The sequence below is a fragment of the Leopardus geoffroyi genome, chromosome D3 (genome assembly GCF_018350155.1).
Source record: "Leopardus geoffroyi isolate Oge1 chromosome D3, O.geoffroyi_Oge1_pat1.0, whole genome shotgun sequence".
NCBI classification, from domain to species: Eukaryota; Metazoa; Chordata; class Mammalia; order Carnivora; family Felidae; genus Leopardus; species Leopardus geoffroyi.
In genome coordinates, this window is record NC_059339.1 from 12,638,498 (window position 1) to 12,659,355 (window position 20,858).

Here is a 20,858-nt window from a genome sequence, read left to right on the forward strand (position 1 = left end):
TATTGCCTGAGTCATGTAGCTTGGTAATATGCTTTTAAGTTTGGTAGTATAATTTCTCCCCTACTTTTCACATAAAAATATATGGCTACTCTCACTTCATTTTAACTTGAAGACCATTTCACCTAATTTTTTTAAATTTTTTTTTTCAACGTTTATTTATTTTTTTTGGGACAGAGAGAGACAGAGCATGAACAGGGGAGGGGCAGAGAGAGAGGGAGACACAGAATCGGAAACAGGCTCCAGGCTCAGAGCCATCAGCCCAGAGCCCGACGCGGGGCTCGAACTCACGGACCGCGAGATTGTGACCTGGCTGAAGTCGGACGCTTAACCGACTGCGCCACCCAGGCGCCCCTCATTTCACCTAATTTTAACGAGTTCCTTTAAAAGCCCTTTTTTGGAATTTCATTAGGTTAATTTAATTTAATTTTTTATTATTTTTTAATTCTTTTACATTTTATTTATTTTTGAGAGAGAGACAGAGAGAGCACAAGTGGGGGAGGGGCAGAGGGAGAGGGAGACGTAGAATTGGAAGCAGGCTCCAGGCTCTGAGCTGTCAGCACGGAGCCCAACGTGGGGCTCGAACCCACAAACCACAAGATCATGACCTGAGCCGAAGTCGGACGCTCAACTGACTGAGCCACCCAGGTGCCCCCCTATTTTTTTATTTTTTTAATGTTTATTTATTTTGGGGAGAGACAGAGACAGAGCGTGAGTAGAGAAGGGGCAGAGAGAGAAAGAGACACAGAATTCAAAGCAGGCTCCAGGCTCTGAGCTGTCAGCACAGAGCTCAACACAGGGCTCAAACTCACAAACTGTGAGATCATGACCTGAGCCAAAATCAAGAGTTGGACACTTAACCAAATGAGCCACCCAGGCACCCCATTAGTTTAATTTTAAAAACCAGAGAAGGTTTTGGTTTATTTTTAAACTCTCTATCTCTTAAAATTTTCCTTTGGTTCCATCAGCACATCTGCAAATAATTATATTTTTTATCCCTCTCTTTCTAGTTTATCTTCATTTCATCTGGGTTTTTTTTTTTCCTGCTTTATTGCATTGGCTAGAACATCTTAAAAATTATTAAATTAAGGGTGTCATAGGACTCCTTGTTCCTGACTTTAATGGGAAGGCCTCCACCAGGAATGATGTTGCTAGCGGTCTGAAAAAGATAATCATTATGTTGAAGGAGCACACTTCTAGTTTAATGAAACCTTGGTTGTTGTTTTTCTTTTAAATCCCATGAATCTTGCGTTCATCAAATACCTTTTTGATCTACATCAAAAGAATCCTGTCAGATCATCTTACTCTTTGGGATACAAACCCTATTTCACCATGATGGCTATGATTGTAATGTAGGATTTCCACGGACCCCGCCAGGGAATATATGGGAGTGGATTTAGGGAAGGAGGAGGGGAAAAAGAACCAGAGATGGGTATTTAGGGAGAGACTCGGAAGGAGGGACGGCCCACACCATCCTTGCTGTCAAAACTTAAGACCTCACAGATGAATTTCTGTGAACAAAGCTTCTTAAGTGAACAAAACTACTTTTACATAGCGCATGCCTCAACGCCAATGTTTCTTTGTTCTCATTTATATTCATCAGTGGGTGTGGCCTGTCAGTTATCTTTTCAGCGCCAAATTGGCTTACTTTCACCCATTACTCATGGCAAAGTGTTAGGATGACCAGCTGGCCCTGGTTTGCCCAAGATCCTCCAGGTTTTAATACTGAAAGTCTCATATCCCAGGAAACCACTCAGACCTTGGCAGTGCATAGAGAGTGATAATTTATTACCTCCTGAGCATGGACTATAACTCACTAGATTTGACCCAGGATTTGGTTTTCTAGAGATGGAATTTTGACCACGCTGCAAATGTTTTCCCCGCCTCTTATGCATGTACAGAGATATGTGCACACATATAAATAGACATACTTACACGTTTTAATTTTTCAGTAAAATTATTACTGTTTCCCTAGAATAGTTTCCTCGTCACTGAGATTTTTCAAAGTGAATAATACAGAACAAGGGTTCTTAGCAGGGGGTGGTTTTGCCCATCGGAAACATTTAGCAATTTCTGGAGATACCTTTCGCTGTCATAACTTGGGGGGGAGAGAGGTGTTAGTGGCATCTACCAGGTTGAGACCGTGGATGCCGCTCAACATCTACAGTGAACGGGACAGCTCCCCACCACAAAGAACTCTCCAGCCCACATGTCAACAGTGCTGAGGTTGGGAAATCCTGATATAGGGTGACATATAGCACTCTCTCACAACTTCATGTTCTGTTTTTTGTGGCTAACTTAGGATATTTATGTTTCTTCTTGCTTGACCTTCTTTCAACTTCTCCATACCTTGCCCTTTTAAATTTGTTTATTTGATTGCTTCTCAACCTTTCGGCTAAGATCAAGTGTAAAATCTGTTTGTTTCTCAAAGAACAGCCTCCCAAGTTTACCTGTCAAAGTGGGGTCGGTTTCGGTCCTTACTTTCTGATTTCATATGAACGACTTCTGGTCTCCTGCATTTGCTCGGTTCGTTTTGATGTTCTTTTCCCAAACGCTTTCGTTGAAAGCTATTAAGTGTGAATCAACAAGACCCATTTCCAGCTGACATTCAGGGACATACACTGTGGTTTCACATTTATTTCAACCATCAAAGTCACGCCAAGCAGAGGGGGAAAGTGGTCGAAACATACATCACGATCTGTTTTCCAGCCGAAGGCCTGGCTTCAACAGCTGGATCAATTCAACTCACTGGGTTTTAATTAAGCCTGCTCATGTCCACAGTTACGAAACAGAGGTTTCTTTCAAAAGCAGACAGAGCTGGAGATCTAAAAGCCAAACAGATGCAAAAGGAGACACAAGTTATGTAGGGCATAAGGCAAGTGGACGAAAGAAGCAAGGTAAAGTTAAAACATTGGAACAGCTGGAGGCAGGGATGGGTCCAAAAACCAGAAGCCTCACAAGTGAATGGAAACAAGGGCGGTCCTGCAAAAGTGGTCAGAGGGAAGGCAGAAACCACGAGAATAAGTATCAGGATTCAAAGAGAAGGCGGTGCCTAATAAGGATGATCTTCTCTGTCCTGTAGGACAGATACTGTCCTTTCTTATTTGGTAGATAAGGACAAGGGGGAGGTACAGAAGGGGCAGATAACTTGCCCCAAGTCATAGGGCTTCAAGAGACAAACCGTCTCAAGATTCCAGAAACCAACCTCTTTTTCCCTACACCACGTTTCCTTGCAAATTACCCCTCGCAGGTAAGAACTAGTCCAAGAATCTCACTACAAAGCAGTTTCTCCAACGTCCTCTGCTTCAGACACTTCCGCCTGAAGGAAAACACCCACGACTGAGAACCAGCTAAGCTGGGAAAAGTCCACATGAGGGACATAAATCTCCAGTTTACAAGAGTCAGGAAAATCCCCCTTGGGAAGGTTCTGGAGACGACTCAAAAAGACAAAGTCTGGGAATTTAGAAAGAGAAGCTAAAATGAGCCTGACAATGATCTCCCCGGGTTGTCACATCCTGGGGCACCCACACCCATGGAGATTGATGGCAAGAAGGCTTATTATTTGATCGCGTGACTGTTGCCAATTGCCCAATGGAGCAGCGAGGGGGGCCGAGAGGGATGAGCGTTCCTTCCATGCGGTTTCTGCACGTGGGATTGTGGAGCTTTGCCTCTGCGTCGGTTTGCCTGCAAAAACTCTTCTCATTCCGCTCCCCGAAGTTGACTGCCCCAGATATCCGGGCTCTGCAGACCACGAAGGGGCAGCATGCCTGCAGCAAAGTCACCATCAGGCAGAGGAGGCGTATTTGTGAACCAGTAACCATAAGAGTGTTCTCTGCGAACAAGGTGCCGCTGCGAAAGAAACGCGGGGCTTAGGTGAGAGGGGAGATGGTCCTCGATCCAACTCAAAATATCCGTCCCTTTATGTGTTGGCATACTACTCAGCCATGAGAAAGAAAGAAAGCCTGTCGCCATGACGACATGGAAGGTCAGGCAGAGACAGACAAATACTGCCCGGTGGCACTTATATGTGGAGTCTTTTGGGGGAGGGGGCAGAGGGAGGGTGCAAGCGGGGGAGGGGCAAGAGAGAGGGGGACAGGGTCTGAAGCCGGCTATATGCCGACAGGCTGACGGCACAGAGCCCGACGCGGGGCTCGAACTCACCAACCGCGAGATCATGACCCGAGCCAAAGTCGGTCGCTCAACCGACCGAGCCCCCCCCCCCCCAGGGGCCCCTGGAATCTTGAGAACAAGACGGAAAGTCAAACTCACGGAAGAGCGAGTAGAATGGAGATGGCCAGGGGCTGGGGAGGTGGAGCAAATAGAGAGAGGTTGGTAAAAGGCAGCACACTTTCAGCTCTAAGACCAACGATGTCTGGGGATCTGTTGCAGGGCACGGTGACCGTAGCTGATAGCGCTGTATTGTACCATTGAAATGTGCTCAGAGAGTGGAACTTTTACGTGTTCCTCAAAAAGCAAAGATAAATATGTGAGATGCTGGGCGTAATTAGCTAGTCAAGGGAACTTGCGGACAAATGTATACAGATACTGTCCAGCCACCGTGACGTGCGCTTTAAATGCCTTCCAACTCTGTTGGCTACTTGGGCCACAATAAAGCTAAAATTGTAAAAAATTAAAAATAAGAATGCCTCGATTAAAATCACGCCTGTTTTCTTGTAAAAATACATAAAGTCCATTAGATGTCTGACATATCGCGAATGCCCAACTGCGGCTGTGAGTATCGATTGTTATTAATATTTTATAAAATATTCAATGCTGTCATTCCTATTAATTTTATACTAATTAATGATGCAATTCTTACCATTATATGATTATAACCGTTATCATTACTAGTATGATGTATCAGTTAATATAATTAATCCCAATATTATTATTAGCATTCAGTATACATTTTACTATTTAATATTAATATTCCTGTGGCGCTTTTTTCTTTGGGAATGCCAGCCCCTTACACAATAAACACCACACAGTAGCTGTTATGGAAATGCCCACCCGGGTGACTCTTTATCCTTTCTTTTGCAGGTAGTGGGAAATATCCTTCCGGGCTTAAGACCGCGGACCCAAGCCAGACATACAAGATCCGTGACCTTGGGCAAGTTACGTAACCTTCTGTACCGTCATTTTCTTATCTGTCCATTGGGTCTGAAATGTTACCAACCTCACAGAGTTGTTATAAAGGATAATCATGTTAATTACAAATAACATTTCAACGGCATGACAAACACATAGTTAAGCACTGTGCCCACATTTTCCATTATCACTTGATGGTTTCTTCATCTACGGATAGTCCCCGTGACTCAACCCTGCATCCCCATGAAGCAATCAAGAAGCCGGCCCCTTGGAAACAGCTCAGGCTTTCTGCAGAATGTTTTTTTGCTGTCTGCAAAGACCATACAGATTGTTTCACTTCAAACCAACTTAGGAAACGTTAACTGAGCACCTGCTATATTTAAGGCCCTGGGTCAAGTACTCTGAGGATACGTTAATGAACCAGGGACTGCCCTCAAGGTAGCCTGTGCTCTGGCACAAGCGGGACCTAAAGGTGTCCATTTCTCAAAGCGCTCATCACCAGCACGGGGAACAGGATGGCCAAGTAGGCGGTGCCTGGGGGGCCCGCTCACACGTCACCCGGGTCCAACCTGCCTGCAGCTGGCACCTGCTACCTGTAACCAGGGGCACGCGACATAACTCAGCCGGGTCTTAGTCTCCTCGTTCGTCAGACTGTGCGCAAAAGTGGCTCCTGCCTCGTGGGCTTGTAGTGCAAGTTCAGGGACGTGTTCTATGCCAGGGGCCCAGCAAGGAGCCTGGCAAAGCCTCTCAGGAGATAGCTGTTTTTTATTATGATTAATCTAGGGAGCGATGGTGGAGTAGAAGGGTATTCTTTTAAAAGCACTTTTCTGGGGCGCCTGGGTGGCGCAGTCGGTTAAGCGTCCGACTTCAGCCAGGTCACGATCTCACGGTCCATGAGTTCGAGCCCCGCGTCAGGCTCTGGGCTGATGGCTCATGATGGCTCAGAGCCTGGAGCCTGTTTCCGATTCTGTGTCTCCCTCTCTCTCTCTCTGACCCTCCCCCATTCATGCTCTGTCTCTCTCTGTCCCAAAAATAAATAAACGTTAAAAGCACTTTTTTGAATTAGTAAAGTGTCCGACTTACTCAATACAAAAGGCTTTGAGTTCTATTTTTTTCTACTGAGAGCTTTTTCGGTTGTTTTTTCTTTAAGTGTATGTATTTTGAGAAAGAGAGACAGAGAGAGCAAGCGCACACATGAGTGGGAGAAGGGCAAAGAGAGAGAGAGAGAGAGAGAGAGAGAGAGAATCCCAAACAGGCTCCACCCCATCGGCACAGAGCCCAGCTCGGGGCTCGATCTCAGGAACCGTGAGATCACGACCTGAGCTGAAATCAAGAGTCAGACGCTTAACGGACTGAGTCACCCAGGCGCCCCATCTGTTGTGTTTTCCAATAACCAAAAATGGCCTTGCTCCCTTGTACGGCATTTTCCTGTTGCTCTGGTTGTTTTTGAGGCCCCTTGCCACGAGACAAGTCTCACCTGTCCATCTCTACACGGGCAAGAAGAACTTTTTAGGTGGATTCCTCAAAAGGAATCAACTATTCTGGGTCCACAGGGCCCGGGGGATTTCCCAGGATGTGGAACATCCAGCGCTAAGACGAGGACAGTCCCGGGCAAAGTGGAAGAGCCGTGTCCAGCCCGGACCTTCGCGCACAAGGGAGCACGTGCATGCACGTGGAAATTTCCGTGCGTGCGCACAAGCGTGAGCCTCTGAAGACGAAAGCCACCCCTGGACAACACACAGCTGGGTCTGGCGCGCAGCGGACAAGGTCCACGGGACGGAGCAGGGGCGTGAGATCCGCTCCCATCCATCCCTGGCCGTGCCTGAGCCACCGAGAGCCTTTCCGCAGGCTGCCGAGCAGGAGGGCTGGCACGACTTTTTCAGGATGTGAGCCTCAGCTTCCAATTATGCGGGGCAGTCCTGGCTCCTGACAGTACGTGTGATCCCTGAGTCGCTGGGGAGGATTTGGAAAGTAAACGGGAAAAACAGATCAGCACGTCCACGAGGGGTGACGACGCGATTGCCCGGGAACGTTGATCCTGGATTCAAATGTGGGCTTTGCTACTTTCTAGAGCCATGACTTTGGGAAAACTACCAACCCTTCTGAGCCTCAGTTTCCTCTTTAGAGGGCTAAATAGATCGTGTATGCCCCCCTACGGAGTGTGGGGGAAGAGAATACAGACGGGACGCCGTAAACGGCTGCCGTGACTGACCGTTGTCACCGCTGTAGAGATGTCGTCACGAACAGCACTGACACTCGCCCATAATGGGAACCCAAGTAGTTTTCATTCCTGAGCCTTTAAGTCAGCCATTTAAAACAGCTACAAAAGTCTCACACCAACATTTCCGGGCACAATACACAAGTTTTGTTTTGTTTTGCTTTGTTTTGTTTTTTTTTTAAATGACATTCAAGTAGGACGCATTATGAACAACAGAGATTAGACACAAAATCTTCTTCTTTTTTTTTTTTTTTTTTTTTTTTCCAACCTTGGGGAGCAGAGTTCTTCCAAATTCTCTTGGTTAAACTCGATCTCTCTCCCTAAGTATTTTCAGAGAAAGGATGTATTATTTTATGAAATCAAATCAGATAAAAGGAGGGGTTCAAGAGTTAAATAGGTTTGGGGAATACTGGAATTTCCTCCTGGAAATTCAATGGACTTCTTCACCGCAGGACTTCTCAGAGCTTTTATGACGCAGATAAACTTGGTGGCGCCCCCAGAGGGAGGAAGAACATGCTCCCCACTTACTTGGCCGTGGTGTCCTTTGCTCAGGGAGGGTGAACCAGTGGACTGGTATTGGGTAGAACAGCCTTGGAAAATCCCGATCTAGACGTTTCTAGACGAGTCTTAGCTCCTGTCTCATCTCAATCCACACCCCATTGCCTGACTTACTTTATTCTTGGTTTTTCTGCTTGGCCACCCAAGAGCTCTGACTCATTCTTATGCTTGGCCTTTGCTCCTGGATGATTCCAAGCCCTCCCGACTGACCACCCGGAGTGCATGGCACCAGGATCTAAACAACCATAGAACTCTCTCTGCGTGTCTCATGCCTCCTTTCTGGGAAACCGAGTTCCTTTTTGATCTACCAAGATGCTTCATTTCTCCTAGGAGAGCACTGCTATTTGACAAAGATGGTAACACGTGGATGACCAACGTGAAGATAAAATAATCAATAGCTTATCTTTACAGAGCACTTGCCGTGTTTCACACGCTGCGTTTCACCCCTGGGAAGTGGGGACTGTCCGTATCCCCATTCCCCAGACATGAAAACTGACATTCCCAGAGCTTCTTCGACTTCCCTACCGTCACCCAGGAAGTAAGTCTTAGCACCTGTATTCCTAGGGACCACCAGAAAATGGACTTATGCCAGAACCCGTGTTCTTCAAATACATGACGCAGAGACTCTCAAAAATACGAGGACTCGAAGATCTTAAGTGAAGTCCCACAGGCGGAATTATAGCAAAACGATCAGGCACAGAGGCCCTGCAAGACCTCAGCTCCCTCCCAGCGCGAACATGAGCATCTCAAGCTCCACAAAATATGGCGGCCAATGACCTGAGCCTTGGATGACCACCTCCACCTTCCCCTTGGCCTTGGCAGAGGAAAACAAGGCACGCAGTCCCAGCCTTGGCTCTTCTCCATCTCTGCCATGGCATTCTTTTGTCCCATCGGCACCTCGGGTTTTCTCCTCATCTATATAATGGGGTAACTGGGGGAAACTGACCCTATCCCGTGGCCAAAAGACGCTTCCCTCACCTGGGCTTCTTGGGGGTGGAATCCTCCCACTAATCAATAACAGGCTCAGAATCACCTCCACCCATTCCCCCCACCCCGGTCAGAGGAGATAAGACACTGCCCTACTTCCTGTATCAAACTGTCTCCTGGTCGAGTCCTTGGTGCCACTGAGGTGACTGGCGCCTGCTGCCACCCCCACCCCATGAGGTGGCAGCTTATCATCTGAGGGTGAAGCGAAGTGATGCGTGTGTCCACACAGGGGCCAATTGTCGCGAGCGCTTGCAGGATTGTAAAAGGTGCTGTATAAATCAATTATTAATACCAATCAGAGCATAATAGCACCATGAGCAAGAGACAGGACGCCCGGAGACAGGCACCACACCCTCTGTGACACCGTCCTCAGGAGCCAGGTATCTCACGAGTTATGAAAAGATCTGAGGAGAGATGACCTGAGGGCAGTAAGGATTAACCCCTTCTCCACGAATCCCACCTGGCCTTTCAGAAGCCTCCGCCTGAGCTAGGGAAGGTTCTAGAACTTTAGAACCGTGGGGTACGAGCGCCAGCTTTGAGTGCCAGTGCCCAGTCAGGACGGCAGCCTGCCCCACTGGACTTCACAGAAAACGGTTCCCACTGAGACGCCTCTCATAAGCCAACTTGATGCTCCCTGGCCTCGGGGGGTACCATTCACAGGCCCCCTGAGCTGGGTGTATTTTCTCAAGCCACTTCCTGTTCCCTCCTGGGCTCCACCTTATGAGCTGGGGACAAAAGGAACAATCTATTCAGGCAGTGGCTATGATGAGTTGATTTTGTGTGGGTTTTTATTTAATTTTTTTATCAACAGAGCCCGACGCGGGGCTCGAACTCCCGAACCGTGAGATCAGGACCTGATCTCGGCTCTGAAATACAGATCGGGGCACCTGGGTGGCTCAGTCGGTTAAGCGGCCGACTTCAGCTCAGGTCACGATCTCGCGGTCCGTGAGTTCGAGCCCCGCGTCGGGCTCTGGGCTGATGGCTCAGAGCCTGGAGCCTGCTTCCGATTCTGTGTCTCCCTCTCTCTCTGCCCCTCCCCCGTTCATGCTCTGTCTCTCTCTGTCTCAACAATGAATAAACGTTAAAAAAAAAAAAAAAAACAGAAATACAGATTAAGCACCCTATGGCACTTGTAGGACCTACCAGTGTTGGGTAGCAGATCAAAACTGGACAATGATTAATACCAACAGCCTCGAGGCAGGGTATCCCTGTCCTCAGGAAAAACAGTTGATGATAAAAACGAATCTGGGTCCAGCAGGAACTGCCTGAGAATCCAAAGTACCAAGAAAGGCGGCACAGGAGGGAGAAGACATCTTGCAGGAAATGGAGCGGAGGAAAAGCCCAGGGTGAGCAATAGCAGATCTAGACAACAGGCGCCAGCTTCCAGAACAACTTGAGTCATCTTTTTGTTTGTTTCCTACTTTTTTGGCCAGTAAGACCGGACCAGTGGTCAGAATAATGGCTCCCCGAAAAGATGTCCACATCCTCAGGGGGGCGCCCGGGTGACTCAGTCAGCGAAGCGTCCGACTTCAGCTCAGGTCCTGATCTCACGGTTCGTGGGTTCGAGCCCCACGTTGGGCTCTGTGCTGACAGCTCGGGGCCCGGAGCCTGCTTCTGCGTCTCCCTCTCTCTCTTCCCGTCCCTCCCCCGCTCATGCTCTGTCTCTCAAAACGTAAATAAACGTTCAGAAAATTTTTTAAAAGATGCCCACGTCCTGATGCCTAGAACTCCCGGAAACTGTGCATGTGTTACCTTACTTGGCAAAAGGGAGCGGGTAGATGTGATCAGAGGCCTCCAGATGGGGAGACTATCTTGGATGATGCGGGTGGGTCCGATGCAGTCCCAAGAGCCTTACAAGAGGAGGGCAGCAGGAAGAGTCTGGAGTCGGACAAGATGTGCCGATAAGGCTCTGAGTGATGCCTTTGCTGGCTTCGGAGAACGGAAGGGGCCGTGAGCCAAGGAGTGTGTGCAGCCTCTAGGGCTGGAAAAGGCAAGGAACCAGATTCTCCCCGGAGCCTGAAGCAGCCGTGCCGTGCCGCCCAGCAGACAGCTCCGTTTGGGAAATTCTCATCTCCAGCGCGGTAGGAGAGTAGACGTGCATCACCCCGAGCCGCTGCTTGTGCTCAGACGTTCACGCCGCAGCTGGAGACGAAACGGGGTGAGGCTGGGCTCCTCTCCCCTCCCGGCCCCCGAAGGCATGTGCGCCCCCCTCACAGAATCATGCTCGAGGTCCGTGCATGTATTCATTCATCCAACGAATACTCAGCGCAGAGCTCCTACGTGCAGGGCTCTCTTCCCAGCCTTGGGGATTGCACCTGAGAATGATCCAGATGTGGAAATGAGTGGGAATGACAGCCCAACGCAGGGACGCGCGGTAACAAGGCGAACGAACAATCAAATGACTCCCGTCATTGCTGATAGACAATAAAGAGAAGGTCAGTGACGGCTTGGGAGGAGGTGACTTTTGAACCATGACGGGCCTATGAACACCTGGGGGAGATCTTATGGATACCCTAGGGTAGGAGTTGGCTGGGTAGGTCTGCGGAATAGCAAAGGGGACGGTTAGGCTGACAGTGACAGAACCCAGAGAGGCCGATAGAGCGTGGGGTCAAAGAGGGAGCCAGGGACAGATCACACAAGGTCTTACAGGCCACAGTAAGGAGTGGGATTTTAGGGTAAGTGGATGGGAAGCCACCGGAGGGGTTTGGACCGAACTGAGCGATCCTTTATGGAATGTTCTGAAAGGATCCAATCTATGGTTATCTTGCAATAACATTACTCTCAATTGCATTCAGCGTGCTTCCGTGAGGGGAGAAACAATGAGGCGGACCGGGAACGGACCCCAATCCTACCTATCCCCCCGACAGAATATGTTCCGCAGGGCAACAGCTCTACTCGGGCACGCACCAGGAAGGAACGGGGCTCTAGGTCCATATTTCTCAAGCCCTTGGCATCAGAATCACGCAGGGGTGCTAATTAAATCAGCAGAGCCCTAGGCCCTGCCCCCACACCAGTGAAACGGGCATTGCTGTGATTTGGGCCCCGGACCACCCTGCTCCAGAGGCATCTCGGGAGGGTCTCTGCCAAGGAGGGTTTGAGGCCCACTGACCACTTCAGGGAAGACACCGCAGAGGCCTGGGGCACGTCAAAGAAATGAGGGTCGAACCCGTGAGGAGGTGGTGAGACTTCTTTCCTGGAGGTTCCTCCCACAACCCAATTACTTTCAAGTTCCGTAATGGCCCTCACGGGGTTAGGTTCACCGGGGTTCCCTCCAGTCACTATTTTCATTATGCCTTTGAAAGGATCGTTTGCGCATAGGACAAACGCGTCTCAGGCTCCGATGGGCCCACGGACTCCCCGGGGGCCGTGTCGAGTAAGACTGGTGCAGCAGACCCGGGGTGGGGCTGCAGATTCCGTAGCTCCGACGAGACCCCAGGCAACGTCAGCGCGGCTGGTCCACGGCCCCAGGCCCTTTGGATCAGCGAGGGTGGCAGACACCCAAAGGGACAGAATCTGCCGGCGGCCCCCGGATGGGTACATCTCCAAAGGCAGCCGGGTCACGAGGACGCTCTCGTCCGCCACGCAAGAGCCAGCGTGTCAGTTTCCACTGGGACACTAGCTGTGGCGTTTGGGGGGCCGTCACTCAAGGGGCCTGTGCCTCTGTTTCCCCATCCAGAAGATGGGACCCTAATGGTGTCCACCACTGAAGAGTGGTCACGAGGATTCCAGGAGCAAATATGAGACGGGCCGTACCCGTCATAAGCGTTCAGTACGTGTCAGCTGTCGGCCTTGTTGACGTTTCTTTCCCTCTTTGGACGCGGTTCCGTCAGGGAAGCTCTTTTATCTAACCTTTTTCTGCCCGGCCTGGATTCTGGCACTTAGTAAGTGTTCGATCCATCCGAGGAACGAACGAAGGAATACAAACACACCCAATCTATCCACCTTCAAAGGTGAGGTTCCAAGGAAACAATAGGGAAGGAGGCGATTCCCGCTTGTGGAACACTGTGTGGGGGGCGATGTCGGTTGCTTTTCATACATTATTGTAGTCCGTTCCCCAAAGAGCCCTCGGAGAGAGGAAACGGAGGTTCAGGAGGTTGAGGCTTCGAGAAGTGAAGACGCTTGCCCGAGATCCCGCGGCTGCGAAGCGTCAGAGGCAAGGTTCAAAGCCATTTCTACCCAGGGTGGCTCTTCCTCGCCGGTCCCGTGACACCAACCTCCTCTGACCCTCAATATTTCCCCCTGAGAGAATTAGTCACGATCGGCTTTGATCGGCTGGGCGGCCAATGCGGTCCCAGCTCATGGCATTTCTCCGGGGCCTTATCTTTATGAACTGTGAATTTATCTCCCTGCAGAGATAGGGCTGTGGGTGAAGGGCCCCTGTGTCCACACCTGGGCAAGTCTTACCTGCTTCAAACAGGTCAGCGGGCAACTGGGAGCCTTTAATTGCCTTTTTCCTCACTTAGCCCCCTCCCTCAAGTTCAAACCCGCACGGTAAACACAGCCTCCAGGACCAAAGGTAAGGGAGGTGAGGCATGAGAGTATTAGCCTGTAATCCCTTGATAAGACCCAGCACATTTCACAGAGCCATAAATTAATTCTTGGCCTCCGTAGCCTGTGAGGGTACAGGCAAGCTGGGAGGTGAGGACAGGCCACAGCGGCCCATCCGGTCTATGGTGGCAGGCTTCTCGGAGAAGGAAAAAGCAAACAGTCGGAGAAGGGGCAGGAGAGTGTTTGTCCCATCCGCTGTGCCCAGCTCACCCTTACGGCCAGGTTGTGGGGGGGAGGGGGGGGGAGTGTCTCGGGTTTTCAACAGGAGGCAGATTTCCCACATCAGGCTGGACGCTACCATGTCCCAGAGGGCCTAGAATTCGTGTATGGAGTAGAGTGACCCCAAAGCGTGATCGGGCCCACCTCAACCTTGTCAGTCAAAGGTTGTCACCCTGACCTCAGGGGCCACCCACAGAGTCATTTCCCATGAGTCCTGTGATTCTAAAAAGCCCTCCCTTGTGACACTTGAAAAATGAGTTCAAAAGGCATCCAGGCTTGGGCGCCAGCTTGGCTCAGTCTATTTAAGTGGCGGACTCTTGATCTCAGCTCAGGTCATGATCTCATGGTCATGGGATCAAGCCCCAGGTCAGTATCCGTGCTGAACATGGAGACTGCTTGAGATCCTCTCTCTGTCTCTTTCTCTCTCTTCCCCTTTCCCGCTTGTGCTCCCTGTGTCTCTCTCAAAATAAATACACATTAAAAAAAAAAAAAAAAAAAAAAGGCGTCTGGCATACAAGGATGCCTCCAAACAGAGTCATTTCCCAAGTGTCTATTTACAAGACTGTCTATCGGTGGTTTTCCTAATTCTTTGCTTCCTTTCAATACAACTTTCTGAATGCCCACCAAATGCCAAACATTATTGTCAGGCCTTGGGGATCCTACAGTGTCCCAGATGTATATTCATGGGTCCTGAGATTCCTGATCCAGTGGAGGATAAGGATAAGTGGACAGGAAACCAAAATATACCTTAGCAAACTCTGTGATGGCAGCCAAGGACAGGTGGGGTTTTCAACGGATCCTCACATGGGCTTGCTTTCGCAACACAGCAAATCTCTCTCTGGTCCTTCACCCATTTGGAGTCAGCAAATACTTGGAGAATGAGAAATCATTTCATTATTAGCTAACACCAACTCACAAGGTAAAACTTCTATTCCGATTTGCATAGCGCATTCCAAAGCCAATCATCAAATATGTTTAGGCTTTCTACTTCTTAGGATAATCTACTCATCGGCTCTCTGCACAGATAGACGGTGTGAGATCGCCCCACACTTCGGATGTTTTAGAAATATGATTTGAGTTGTTGAAAAGGAAACGAAAACCCACTTAGGCAGAGAAGAGAGGGTAAGTCAAGTGTCTTTAAGGGACCAGCTTTGAGAAATTGCTTTAGGATAGAGGTATGGTTAAATTCACTCATCTTGACCTGAAAAATACATTTACTTCCCTAAGACTTGCCAAAAAGATTAAGAAAGGAAGAAAGAAATAGAGGAAAGAAAGAAAGAAAGAAAGAAAGAAAGAAAGAAAGGGAGAAGGAAAGGAGGAGGGAAGGAAGGAAGGAAGGAAGGAAGGAAGGAAGGAACTCAAAATCACAATCTGATTTTCAAAATCAGTCTACACACATATTCCTGTTTAAAGATGTCCCTTACATGGGGCGCCTGGGTGGCGCAGTCGGTTAAGCGTCCGACTTCAGCCAGGTCACGATCTCGCGGTCCGGGAGTTCGAGCCCCGCGTCAGGCTCTGGGCTGATGGCTCAGAGCCTGGAGCCTGTTTCCGATTCTGTGTCTCCCTCTCTCTCTGCCCCTCCCCCGTTCATGCTCTGTCTCTCTCTGTCCCAAAAATAAATAAAACGTTGAAAAAAAAAATAAATAAATAAATAAAGATGTCCCTTACAGTGTTACTGAAAATACAAGAAGAGTCCTTTAACAAGAGAATGAATGGTTTAAGTAACAATCAAGTAGCAATTAAGGATCTAGAAAAAGCTTCTACTGACACGCAAAAGATGCTTCAAATGTTAGGGGAAAAGGCAGAATACAAAATACAATTTTACTTTAAATAGGTTTTTAAAAAATAATCAAAACTAAGAAATACACTAAAATGCCAGCAAAAGGTGCTTCTGGGTCATGGTCGTAGCACAGTGGTTCAACAAATGACGTCTGTTGTCAGAGACTTTTTGATCAAATCCTGACTTCCCCACTTTCTACTTGACTTGCTTTGGGAAAATTGGTATTTTCTGTCCATGTTGATTTTTCCTCTTCTGAAAAATGGGGCTCACGGCAATACCTACCTCATAAGAATTAAAAGAAATAAATAAGTAAAGAATATATAATAAATGTTTAATAAATAAAAGCTGAAATATTGAAATATTATAAAATGAAATATCATGGGCATATCATTTAATAAGCTTTCCACGATTTACATATACGATATATTGCATCAGAAAAACATTAAACATTTTTTGTTGTTGTTGTTTTTTATTTAATTTTTGAGAGAGAGACAGAGAGCAGGCTGGGAGGGGCAGAGAGAGAGAGAGAGGGAGACACAGAATACAAAGCAGGCTCCAGGCTCCGAGCTGTCAGCACAGAGCCCGACGCGGGGCTCGAACTCATGCACTGGGAGGTCATGACCTGAGCTGAAGTCGGAGGCTTAACTGACTGAGCCACCCAGGCGCCCCATAAACATTTTTTAATTTTACAGTTAAACACAAATCAGGATCTCAGATGTCAAACTGCTTCCCATCAGTAAAGTCAGTTCCCTGTAAACCAAAGCGCTGGGCTTGGCAGGGGTTATGGTGATTAATTAACGTATCAGAGCAAGGCTTACCTGTTGCTAGAGATCAACGCTTCCTTTTTTAAAGAAATCGTCAATAAAAGAACAACAGAGTTAGAATCCCGGGTGTCTGTGCTATGAGTATAAAGTTAAGGCTGTTTTCTTGCAAATGGACAGGGGGTTTTTTACTGTCCATGTGAAGTGAACTTAGAAATAGTTGAGTAGCAGGGGTGCCTGGGTGGCTCAGTCGGTTGAGCGCCCGACTTCAGCTCAGGTCACGATCTTACGGTCGGTGAGTTCGAGCCCCGCGTCGGGCTCTGTGCTGACAGCTCAGAGTCTGGAGCCCGCTTCAGATTCTGTGTCTCCCTCTCTCTGACCCTCCCCCATTCACACTCTTTCTCTATCTCAAAAATAAATAAAAATAAAAATAAAAAATTTTTTTAAAAAAACAATTATCCTCATACAAAGAAGCTTCATTCTAAAATCAGGGCCTCATTCCGACTCAAATATAAGAACCTTCACTTAACTACACTTTATTTGTGAACTCATCTTTTGCGACTCCAACCATACCCCCTACGACAAACAAAGGGGAAATTAAAAAATAATTTTCTATTAGAAGTTTGGTAAACAAAGTGGCAAAGCTTCCAGAAATAGCTTCCCTGAATTCTTGACCTGGATCCCCAAGAATACCCAGGACTGACACCGAAAGAAAAGGGATGTGGTCACAGGAGAAAGCTCACCACCTTCTATCACATGGTTGAAGGAATCTGTGACTTTTCCCCCAAATTTTTCAGAAACTGTCCTACCTCTTCAAGCCTGGATAGGAAGAAGTGTTTAAAATGATGGAACAGGGGCGCCTGGGTGGCGCAGTCGGTTAAGCGTCCGACTTCAGCCAGGTCACGATCTCGCGGTCCGTGAGTTCGAGCCCCGCGTCGGGCTCTGGGCTGATGGCTCAGAGCCTGGAGCCTGTTTCCGATTCTGTGTCTCCCTCTCTCTCTGCCCCTCCCCCGTTCATGCTCTGTCTCTCTCTGTCCCAAAAATAAATAAACGTTGAAAAAAAAAATTTAAAAAAAAAAATAAATAAAATAAAATGATGGAACATAGGACAAACCAAGGAAACACACGATTGCTTTCCCTACAGTGGCCTTCTCGACGCTGGCCCGGGCGCCATGAACGAATGGCCACCATGGGTGACACAGGGTCCCAAGGTTACCCACACAAGAGTTAGGGTATGCCGGGGGCCAAGATTCCACGTTAAATCTCATTTATGCTGAACACCCAGCTCCCTACACACGCCACTTAATATTGTCATGTTTAAAGTCTTCCGTTCAGGGAGCCGCAGAGAGAGAGAGAGAGAGAAGTCCTGAGGAGGGACAACCCACCCAACGTCAGAAACGAGGAAGGACCAACAGGCTGGGATTGTGCAGAGTAAATATTTAAACAGGGAACGTTCGATAGCTGTTATATAGGTTCAGGAACAGGCTCATTTTTAAAAATCAATACTGTTACTAATAGCAATGGACTAGCCTTCAATAGAAGAGAGGAAAAGAGTGGTGATCATTTTTGAATCAGAAGTCCGGAGGAACCTGTGTCCCCGCCAAGTCCCTCAAGCTGTACAAAAAAAAAAAAAAAAAATGTGTCTTAGGACCTCCCTCTGGGAAGCTGGGTCATCATGGACCCCCAGAGCTGATGGGGACCACAGATGTGACTGGGGCAGGGTGGAGGGGAGACAACGGTTAGAGAAGAAAGTAAGGCGAGGGGGGAGGAAGTCCTCGACTGTTCTCCAGGATTACTTAAACAATCAAGGAGTTGGCTTTTTAACCTGCAGGTGGTAACCGTGTGACCTTGAACAAGGAAGTGAACCACTCTGAATGGCAGATGTCATAAGCCCTCCCCACCTTTCCTTAGCCTTTGCCATCTCAAGCAGTCAGATTTCTACCCCAAAGCGCCCAGACTCAGCCTGAGGGCTCTGTCGGGACTCAGACACAAACTGGCCTGAATTATGGGCCCCCCACAGTGGCCCTAACCATTGGCTCAGGGGTGGCCCCTTATCCGTGGTGTGGTCTCCAGGCTGCCTCTCAGAGCCCTGGGTGGGATGAAACCCCTGTGGTCCCCAGAGGCGACCAGCTTTCTTGCCTACTCTTCTGTCTTCCCCGCTCCCCACCCAGCGCTCGAGATCCCCTCCCAAATAAACCCCTTGCACCCGAAATCTGGTCTCCGGTCAGAGCATTAGTTCTGGGGGCCCCCCAGAAGACTTGAAGTATCTGCCTCTATAAATATAAAATGAAGGAAAAAAAGTAACACCTTCGTCGGACGGTCACTGTCTGGATCAAGTGAGGTGATGCTACGAAGTATTTGCATAGTGCCCGGCACCCAATAATTGCCAGCCGTGGTTATTCTGAACTCCATAAAATAAGCAATCTTCCACCTACCCCAAAGACGGTTGAGTTACCAATGATTTTTATTTTCTTCTTTCTCTTTTTGAAAACGAGTGGTGCTCGAAGACGGCAGGGCGTCAAGGAACCCAAGGTCCAAATGGCAGCTGGGTCCACTGTTAGCAGGAGGCTGGCTGCACAGCTCCGTGCCTCAGTTTCCTTGCGGGAGACGGGGCGGAAAAGCATTTCTTTCAAAACCCTCCTAGGTTTGGGGGGCGTTCCGGTGAGAAAAATGCATGTAAAGTGGTCAGCACACTGGTTGGCAAGTGATGCCACAGAAGGAAACATAAGCCGTCGTCACGAAAAGGGGATTAATAAAAATAACAGACGGACGCTATGTGTATCCGGTGCAGATACAGAACGCCTCCTGGATCGGGATTAAAATTTGTTAAACAAGCATCCCATCAAGAATTAGGCCAATGAAGCTCTCAGGAGGTTGTTTCGTAAAATCCTTTCTGCCTCTGCTGCAGAAAGAGGTCTGAAATGGGTTATCACAGTAGGAACGACAGCGACACTTATTAGGAAGGGGCAAAAGGAATCAGCTAGAAGTAAATACTTTCAAAATGATCTACTTAAAGAAAAATATAGGGCAGATGTCAAGTGGGAATGTTGGCTTAAATACAGCAGTCGGGGAAGGAAGGGGAAGAGCATTTGATCACGTGGTTTTACCTCCGATGGAAAACCGAGTGAAGGGAAATGAGACTCAAAGTTCAGAAAGGTGCCTAGTAGAGAGAGAACTTCGGAGAACTAAATCAAGAAAACGATGGCAATGGTCGCAGACTCTAATTGGTGGAATATTCTAGAATCGGCTGTTTTACCTTGAGACAGCAACTTACCCGTTCTTCTGTGGATTCAGGCATTTATTCACTGCTCGGGTGTCTCGTATCTCCACCCCAAATAGAACAATGACACAGTCCCAGTCCCTTAAACCCTGTGCTCTGTGTCTTTAGGCCCTTGGCATACATTTGACACCAGTAATATTCTACCCCCTCTCCATTGCCCCTAACTTACTCCCTGCAGATATTGATAATTGAGTGCTAGACTATTTCTACAGTTCTTGGATGAACCCTCTGAGTCTTTCCAGACACAACATGCCATGTAGCCACTGTCAACCGATTGGATGGCCGACGAGCCAGTTGCACAACTGGACTAGGTAAGACTAGTTGACTGCAAGTAACAGAAGCTGAGTCTGGGTAACATAAGCCAACGAAGGTTCCATTGAAAGAATATGGGAGAGAAACCAGTTTGACAATAAACTTCATATATTGAAAGAAAAAAAAAAAGAAAGAATATGGGAGACTGCAAGAGGGCTGAAGGGAATGTTCAGGAACCAGGAATTTCCTGGGGGCCTTGACAGCACGTACCTACTAGGTCAACAGCTTTGTCTAGACACCCCCGCTGAAATTAATGTGTCCTAAGTATATTTTTCTCCCAGTCCTTGAGCCCTGCCTCCCAAGATTGAAACTCCCCAGAGAGTGACTACTGGGGTAGCATAAACCGTGCACCAGAACCACACGGAATGATGAGCGAGCGGCCACACGCGTAAGGGAGGGGCTCTTTTCCGGGGAAGAGAACTCTGGGAAGTCCAAAACAACACCACTGGCACCAATTGCCAACCATCCAGATCTCAACCACCCAATTAACTGGGCCCAGTAGTTATAGCAGGACCGCGGGCTGCTGAATGGGTTAACGGGTTGGACAGCAAGTGTTCACTAAAACAGTTCTGCTGATGATTATAAATCAAGCATGGGTGTCTGCACCTGGGGAACTAACTCATCAACCAGAGAAAGAGCTGGCAACCTCCAGGATGGGCCTCTGAAAGCCTCTGATGAAATCAGCCCGTTGATTAACGCAATTAGCACCATTAGGAAAGGAAGTTGTTAACCTAAATCAATTATCCACAGACATCTATCACGCTAAGTGTTCCTCTTTGTCTTGAGCATATTGCACTGTTGGTGTTTCAGTGGTGATGGCCATTAAAAATAAATGATTATTGTTGATTTTCTATTGATATAGCTATTAATGTATCGGTGCCTGTGTGTATAGGCCGCTTACGTGTAGTGTACAGAAAATAGATGTACTAACAATAGGAAGTAAGTATTGACTCTCATTTCTCAATTCAGGAGGTAAATATTGACCAACAAAGAGCGCTGCTGGCTTGCGATGAGCTAAAAGGTAAAACGTTCGTATCAGCTCGATTTTTCTTTAACTACTTGTATCACCTACTTTCTGCAGCACAGAGGTTCCAACGCATGGATGAGGTT